This window comes from Protopterus annectens, chromosome 4.part1 (genome assembly GCF_019279795.1).
Source record: "Protopterus annectens isolate FY-2018-M chromosome 4.part1, PAN1.0, whole genome shotgun sequence".
NCBI classification, from domain to species: domain Eukaryota; kingdom Metazoa; phylum Chordata; order Ceratodontiformes; family Protopteridae; genus Protopterus; species Protopterus annectens.
Window position 1 is genome coordinate 692,452,622 of NC_056734.1, and position 9,193 is coordinate 692,461,814.

Sequence of the window (9,193 nt, forward strand, 5' to 3'; positions counted from 1 at the left end):
CATAAAACTTGCCATAGCAAATTCATGCCAAAGTGTGATTCCTTACCCAGCTACACTTGCCTAAACCCCTTAAGCCCCTCCCTGCCCTTACCTCATTTCCTCCCAATCATCCCTCATTCCCATTTAACCCTTTAATCTCCCCTTATCCTTTTAACTCCCACTAATATATTTATCTAACCTCTCTGAATATGTCCCTAGACAAATTGGTTTGTTACCAAACCTCATTTCCGAAAAATCCTCCCCTTAGATTATGCTTTAAATTAATTTAATACAACTTTCCTGAATATCCTAAATAGAGCTGCACCTCCTAGAAGGAAGAGACTAAAAAAATGCAATTTGTCTATCCAAAAAGAGTAGAAAGCTAATGCAGGATAGAGAAAAAGCATGGAAAAAATGACAAAAATATGAAACCTCAATATCCTGAAACATTCAAAATGCTTTGCAATCGTACTAATAGGCAAATTAATTAAAATAAAATGTATACTATAATAACTTTCAGAATAACAGTAAACACAACCCTAAAAAATTCTGTATTGCTATTAAAGAAATCTTGCATCCCGGGTATAAATTTAACCCTAACCCCTCTTCCAATAACTCATCAATTGAAACTGCAATACAATTCAACTCTTATTTTATAGATAGTATAGCATCCCTAACCAAGGTTTCCCCAACATCTAATCCTAATCCTGCCCAGCAGCAACGCATCAGTATGTCCATTCTCACCTTTAAACCTGTGCCTATTCAGTCATTCCAATCTGTTGATCCAAAACTCCTCTCTGTCCACAAACATCTTATCTCTATCCATTTGGTCAATGTCCTTCCTTCTATCATTTAAAACCATTCTGAAAGACTTTCTAGCTAAAAGCTTGCTCTGTTCTTGCTCAACACTGGGATAAATTATATCCATAAATGTGGAGAAATACCTATTCATACCGTATATCTTTTTACTCTCCCTTCTTCACTCACTTCCTTACTTCTATCAATTTCTTTATCCTGTCTTTTTCACTAACTATACTAGTAGCCTGCTTTTCTCTCACTACCAATTGCGATTCCTGTTTGTATTATGCTAACTTACCTTTAATTTCTCTTCAAACTGGCTAAAATTTATCTAACCATTAAATCACTGTCATATAGCATGTATCTATTTTTAACCAATGTTTTCATATTATATCTGATTTGGTATAATTATTTCAACTGTATTTTTTGCATTGTTTTTAAATACTGCAGAATTATTATTTATAAAATGTTTTGTAATACTTTGTAGCTTTTCTCCCTGGGACACAGCTGAAAATTGGCTCCAACCCATTCAGACTTTCCCAGTAATCAAATGTTAATAAATAAATAAATAAAAAGTCTTTGGGGGGATGTTTGGATGCAGTGTTTAAAATCCCTGTTAATCCTTTTTCTACTTGTATGAGATATGAGGTTCCACCTACAAATAACAATAACAAAGTACATTCTACTAAGAAACGTAATAATTTTTTGAGAAGAAAAGTAGAAGATACAAATCTCTGGTTTACGATAAGTTATATTTTAGCCACTGTCGCAGTGTATGTATACTAAGGGTTTAAGATTTTTTTAAGTCATTCAGTGGTGTTACAGTCAATGATAAAGGAAATATGGAACTGATTTTTTTTAACAACTGTGGCATTGAGCTTATGAGGATTTTGATGAAACACAGTTATACACCAATGTCATCACTAAATGAGGACATTAAGAAGCTTTGCTAAGGCATTAGAAAGTCTACTGCTTTTGCTATGCTTAGAAGTGACTCTCATGTGTTTTTTGCAGCTATTGATAGTGATGTCAGCAATATCATGGCTAGAAAATTTTGAGAGATCTAGAAGCCTATTCTACTGATACAGCTATTCTCATCACCTCTGTTAAACAAACTACTCTGGGTTTGTCCGATAGACTGTTATCAGAGCATTTCAGCAATGATGTCTTTTTCACTGGCCAGTAATAACAATAATAAAACTAAAAACACTTTAGTGAGCAGTTCTAACACTGTTAATGCTTTTTTGGGCTGCCATCAAACACAGGAAGTTTTGGCCATGATGAGAGGCAATTCCAACAGACTGAGTGGTTGAGGCACAGGAAGAGGCTGAGGTTGGGCAAAGACAATCAGTTTTTATCATAGACAATGAAACAGTTTGGTAATGTTACATATAGTAATAAACATATTTATAATCTCACCAAAGAAATTTTTGATATTAATGAAGTAGGCATTTAATTGAAAGTACCTCCTCTTATTTATGCACAGCGAGCCAGTAGTGCTTATACATTTAAATATTAAGACAGTTTGTTAGGGACCATAATGTTGTCTCTTCATTACATGTTGTCCAGCTCAAAAACACTAATCTTTCTAAGACTTCAGTATTCAACACTCTAGGTTAGGGTATTTTATAGATGATGAAGTACGTAAAAAATTTAACAGTGAAGGTTGTGTTCTAGCTACATTTTTATGTTTGTCTAAATTGCACAAAGACATGAATAATCCACCAGGACGTCCTATTATTTCACCTTGCAAATATTTCTTACATGGAACTGGGTTTTTGTTACATCATTTTTTTTTTACCATATGTCTTGAAAATTCCATCCTATATTAAGGATAATTTAGATTTTTTGGATAAGATTTCTCATGTTAAGTGGAATAAAAACATGTATTGGATAACACTGGATAACAAAAGTTTATATACATCAATCCAACATAAAGATGGACTGCATGCTATAATGTATTTTTGGGGGGATAGCCCCTTAACAAATTATTTGGTTGATTTGACTTATTTTTGTTTAAGTAATAATTTATTTGCATATAATAATGAAATGTTTAGGCAAAAACAGGGAACAGCCATGGGGGCACCATTTGCCCCCATGTATGCAAACTTATTAATGGCTTATTTTGAATTAGTATGTTTGTATAAATGTAATTTTGTTAAGAATTATGCAAAATATTATTTTCATTTTATAGATGATTTAATTGTTGTGTGTGAAGTGGGCAAGAGTGAAATTTGCAGTTTGTTGGTGATTTTACATCAAAATACATTCAATTTGCCTTTTGATGGACTACAATATGGAACCCAGGTCTCTTATCTAGATTTAACATGTATGGGTTTAGATAATGGCAAAATTTGTACTGGAGTACATAGGAAATTTGTAGATGGAAGACAGTACTTGGATGTTACTAGTTGTCATCCCCCCATGTTCTATCATCTTTGCCATATGGTGAATTTTTAAGATTATGTAGAATATGCAATGCTGAGACAAATTTGTTGGAAGAAATATACAATACTTACATTATGTTTTATAATAGAGGTTATAGTAGGAAAGCAATAGAAGAAGTTAAGCAAAAACTTTTTTGTGTTAAAATCAAGAAATTTATTTTTAAGAAAGACAAAATTTCCATTAACAAGCATGTCCCTTAAACTTCTTCCCCGTTTGTATGACATCATAAGGTGCTTGCTTAAAATTTTACTTAAATCCCCATCCTTGTGAAGAAAATGCCAATAATATCTTACAATACTAACTTCTTCACTTTGAATGTCATATGTGCTAACAAAGTATATTTGTTCATTCTTGTTGTCACCATTCTCTCACCCCCCCATTGACCCACAACCTGTCATAAAATAATTAAATAGGGTTCTGATGAAGTCAAAATTTTGATGAAAGCGCTTAACATTTATGTACTGTGTACTATTTTATTATTTTGTTAAAAGAAATATCCTGTGGTCCTTTGGGTGCTTTTCTTTTTCGTTATGCCTTAAGATGCCCATGTGGTTTCTTTTATATTAGTGAAACAAAAAGACGTTTTAAAGTGAGGTTAATGGAACATATCAGGGACATAAAAAATCAAAAGGAAGACAAGATTTTGGCATGTCATTTTAGCGATGTACATGGCAGTGATTTTTCTATGCTTCAAGGTTGTATTTTAGAGCAAGTATTTGTTGAAAATGATGATGAAATTCTTTTGAAAGAAAAACTGTTATACAAAGAGTCTGTTTTATTCTTAAATATGATACTTTGGTCCCTATGGGACTGAATGGAGAGGTTAATTGGAAGTATTTTATTTAATTGTTTGATTGTATTATTGGCTGATTGAGTTTGTGTTTTTTGTTTAAAAGGTAGCACATTTTTAGCTGAATTTTGTAACCCCTGGAAGGTTTTGTACCGAGGCGCTAGAGAATAAAATACTTTTGGGTCTGAACCAGTGGTCTTGATATTTATTATTAACAGTCTGTGCTTGATTTATTTTTATACAGAATGGTACTATAGAGGAGCATGTTAATTTTATGGGTAATATAAATAAGAATACCACACTTTTTAAAACTCAATGGCAGTTATGGTATTATAGTTAATTCCTAGATATTACTGTGGAAATAGATATTGGTAGTAAATGTTCTGAGAGTAGTTTATATTGCAAAGGCACCATAGTAAATGATTATTTGGAATATTCCGGTATGCACCCTAACTTTATTAAAGACAATATTCCTAAGGGACAATTCATTAGGGAATCAAGACTTTTATCTGATGATAAGCTATTTATGTAAGAAGTCAATAATATTATTAGCTTTTTATTGATAGAGGCTATAAAGAGAAGTTATAGTTGCAAGACAATGTTTTTTCCACCTATATTAAAACAAGGATTAATGCAAAAATAAAAGAACTTATGTCAAAATATAAACAAGATAAAAGTGTTGTATTCTCACAAAGACATACCACTGATGCAAGTCCTGTTATCCACATTATTAAAGACAACTGGTAGATTATTTATGGTAATCCAGAATTAAGAAAAATAGTTGATGCTGAAACCAATTTTGTATTCAGGAAAGGTGTTACACTTAAAGGTTGTTTCAAAGTGATTTAAATATGCCAATTAGTTTTACAACTAATAAAATGGTTGGAACCTATGCATGTGGGCAGAAATGGATCATGGTCAAATGTGGCCTTAGGCAGGGTAACAGATCAGGAACCCTTCCCCGCAGCAACCCCCATGCATTACTTGACTATTTTTCCCCAGTTACCATAAACACTATTTAAACCTGTCAGCATGCATACTATATTCTTCTTTACTTCTACAATGATTATTGATTTTTGGATTTAATTTAAAACTTTTATTTCAAATTTTATAGCACAAACACTGATAGCCATTTGCTAAACAAGCAATACAGTCTCATAATGAAAACTGACTTATTAGCATGAAGAGTAAGTTTCTCTGTCCTTGAAACTCACATTCATTGAAATGGCACTGATGCTTAGAGTCAAAGAAAATGCAACTGGCCAGTGGCTTTGGACTGTTTTCAAGCCATAAGCCCCTTGCACACATTTTAGGACCATGCATACATGCATGTGTTCTTTGAGTCACTTTCCTGATTATATTAAATTATATTCCTTGTATAATACAAAACCAGTTATACTGACATAATCTGGACTGAATATCAAAGCACACATGCTATCATATTAAACGGGTTCATATTATAATAAAGAAAGTTTAATAGTTCGAATGCATAAACATCGAACTTTATGCATCGAACTATTAAAACATTAAACTACAATTAAAATAATTTTAACACCAAAAACAAAAAACCTAAAGAGTGTAGGCATGCCCCCCCCTGCACCCCCCCACAACCCCCGCTACTTAAATATACCAACTCCGAGATCGCACTTTAACAAAGTACGGTGTGGAAAGGGAAAATTTCCCTTTCCTACACTGTAGCGTGATCCAGGAGTTGATATATTTAAGTAGCAGGGGGTGTGGGGGGGGTGCAGCCCCCCCTGCTTTAACCCGTCATGGTAAATTTTTATTTCATTTTTTTTTTTATTTTTGAAGTTACAGAACTTCGATCATATGATGTCTGCCATATGGTATTCGATGTTCTGTAACTTTGAGATTATAATATGATCCCATATTAAACTGCTGACGATATGAAAGGACCAAGTGTTGAATATGTCTGAAGGAAACATGACACGGTGTACACAGAAAGACTGTGGCGAGTAATGTGTTCTGTGAAATGTGTTTTTGTCCATGTACTTTAGTATGACTGGAGGGAGTCATGTTTGTCTGCTTGGTCATGAGTATGTACTAATAATATGCTCATTAACTTTGTTTATTTGGATATATGGATGTAGTAATAAGGGACTCACTAAGTCTGTTTGCTTGGTCATGAGTATATATTAATGAAATGCTCTGACAATAGTTTGCATCTTGTTATCTATTTTGGTCTGAGTGTAGCAAAGAATATATTTTGTGTATATGCCCTGACGTATTCATTAATAGGATCCATTCAGACTCAGGTATCCCTACTTGTGTGACTTGATGTAGAACAATATGCAAGGTGTTTTCTCAATGGTTTTGATTAAATATTTATGAGACTTATTCTGTTATACATTTTGTGGGTTTTGTTTACAGTAGAGTTTTCCATTGACATCACCGTCAATACAATGACATCAATTCATTATTTAATAACGAGAGGACTCAACATCTTTAAAGTACAGATTTTAGTTAGCTATTAACTGGTTAACAGGAAGTATGACCAAAAAAGGAAGTCATGAAATATTAATCTTCCCCTGTATCCTATTATACTTAAAATTATTGCATACATGTTACCTCATTATGAAAGGTAAACAACACTGGTAAGAACTATCATCATTTTAGTTGCTTTGGTAACCAAATGATCACTGAAGCAGAACATCTATGCATTATTTTAACATACAGCTACTTATCAGATTCAAGATAAATGGAAGTGAAAACTATTAAATTTGTCTAATTACAAGGCTATGATAGCTCTTATTCAGGTCAGCAATTACTTTATGTCAGTTTACAGAAAATTATTCTGTAATGCTTTTGATGCTTTTTTGTTGTAAACTCAAAAAGTGTGGAAAATCTGAACCTTTACTGGTTTATATATGTATATATATATATATATATATATATATATATATATATATATATATATGGATTCACTTCATAACATTGAAATATCAAAATACTGAAACTCAAAACACTGAAACCAAAATACTGAAAGCTCAAAATACTGAATACTCAAAATACTGAAACTCAAAATACTGAAAACACATATTATGCGTAAACTCAATTTAAACAACATAAATCATAACAATTTCTACCAAATATATATCAACTCCAAGATTGCACATAGTGTAGTTAAGTGCAATCTTGGAGTAGATATATATAATTAGCAGGGGTGTGGGGACGAGCCCCCATCGTAGTGCAGGGGCTTGCCCATATATATTTGGTAGAAATTGCTATGATTTATGTTGTTTAAGCTGAGTTTATGCATAATGTGTGTTTTCAGTATTTTGAGTTTCAGTATTTTGAGTATTCAGTATTTTGAGCTTTCAGTATTTTGGTCTTCAGTATTATGAAGTTTTGTCATTTTCAGTATTATGAAGTTTCAGTGTTATGAAGTGAATCCATATATATATATATATATATATATATATATATATATATATATATATATATATATACATACACACACATATATATATATATATATATATATATATATATATATATATATATATTATATATCTATACCGATGTTTTTACTAGTACAGCAGTATATGAGTACTATTACATGTACTGTTGTATATGCTATTACTTTGATGAGCACTGCTGTAAACACGTGAGTAATGCTGTTTTAACTGACCGTTTCCCTTAGTACAAAACAGCAGCATCAGTCAAAACTCATACGTGGTTTAAATAAAGTAGTCTGTTTTATCAGCAGTGGGATACATTTTTAAATGAAACCCTTTATCCTGTCAGTATATCTGAATCATACCCTCTCCGATATTCTGTAATTTATCGCAAAATAATTTTATGATTCTCAAAGAAATATTTATGTCAACATAAGCCATACATTTTAGAAGGCTTGTTAAAAATTTACATTATTAACAATTTCCTTTTGTTTTGTGTTCTCCTTTGTGGAATCTATTTTTCAGAAGGCTCACAGATTACACATTCCGTACTTCCCATTTGCCCCTTTGTAATGTATGTATGTGAGTTTGCACACGTGGCTGTCATTTGCATCTTCATTATCATCACTTTAGTGGTGAATATCTTCTTCTAAGTTTACTGTGATTCCATACAGTTGTAGGACAGAAGAAATCAAGTTATTAACTTGCTTTATTGTGTGCCGGCATTTATCTGATGAGCAATATTCAGCACATATTTATTACTCAATAGTTCAATCTAAGAAAGACATTTACAGTTTTATTTTACAGCAGTATAATAATGATAAATGGGAACTGTGTAAAACGAGCGCAGAAACTGTCCTATAGAGAAATTTCTGTTATATCCCAAAGCCTCAGAGAAATGAACCAAATTAACCAGAGGGTATCTGGCTGCTTCATCCAACATATTTGCAGATATCTAATAGTCTGCTATAAAAATGAAAAACAGAAGCTAGTCAAGTGTTTTTTTTTCAATATATCCGTAAAGCTTAGTTTTCCTAAATGTTAGCTATCACATTCATATTTGCAGTGGCGGTTGCAGAGAAGGAAAGGAATATAACACAAATGCATACAATGTGCCCTCATTTCAGCAAGAATTTTCTTTCCTCTTTGTTAGCCAGCAGTTATTTTCATACAATGATTATGGACTCAGTGTGCTAAATGATGGATCCAGCAACATAGAGGTTAATTATGAATTTTATTCATCTGTTCCTTTGATTGGTTCATTTAAATGTTTAAAAGGAATTATCCTAATGTCATCTTTTAGTTTGGTCTGATGAAGTGGATTATATCAGTGAAAGCGCTTACTTTATTATTGGAATAAATTATTTACTGTGACTTCTAGTCTGCCGTATGGAACCAGTGTGCTTTATCTGCTTTTGTTCTTTTGAAGAGTGATAGTGAGGAGGTCTGCCTAATGTAGATTGGGATCTTGTTCCAAAGCATGGGAAGTCTCTGGGACAGGAATCTATCCCTCCAGCACATCCTATTTATTGTTGTGGTGAGGTTTAGATCCCTAGATCATGTGGCTCGAGGGGATAAGGTTTTCTTTAGGTGGAGCATGTCCATCAATTCTGGGTTGGACATGGCCTTGTATGTCAGGCAGAGATCACCTCTGAGTAGGCGGTATGCAACTGAGCACAGCTGGAGTTTCTTCAGTCAAGCTGCAAAGGCATCTGTTTGAGGCCAGTGATCCTCTTGGTGAGGTACTTCTGTGGTCTTT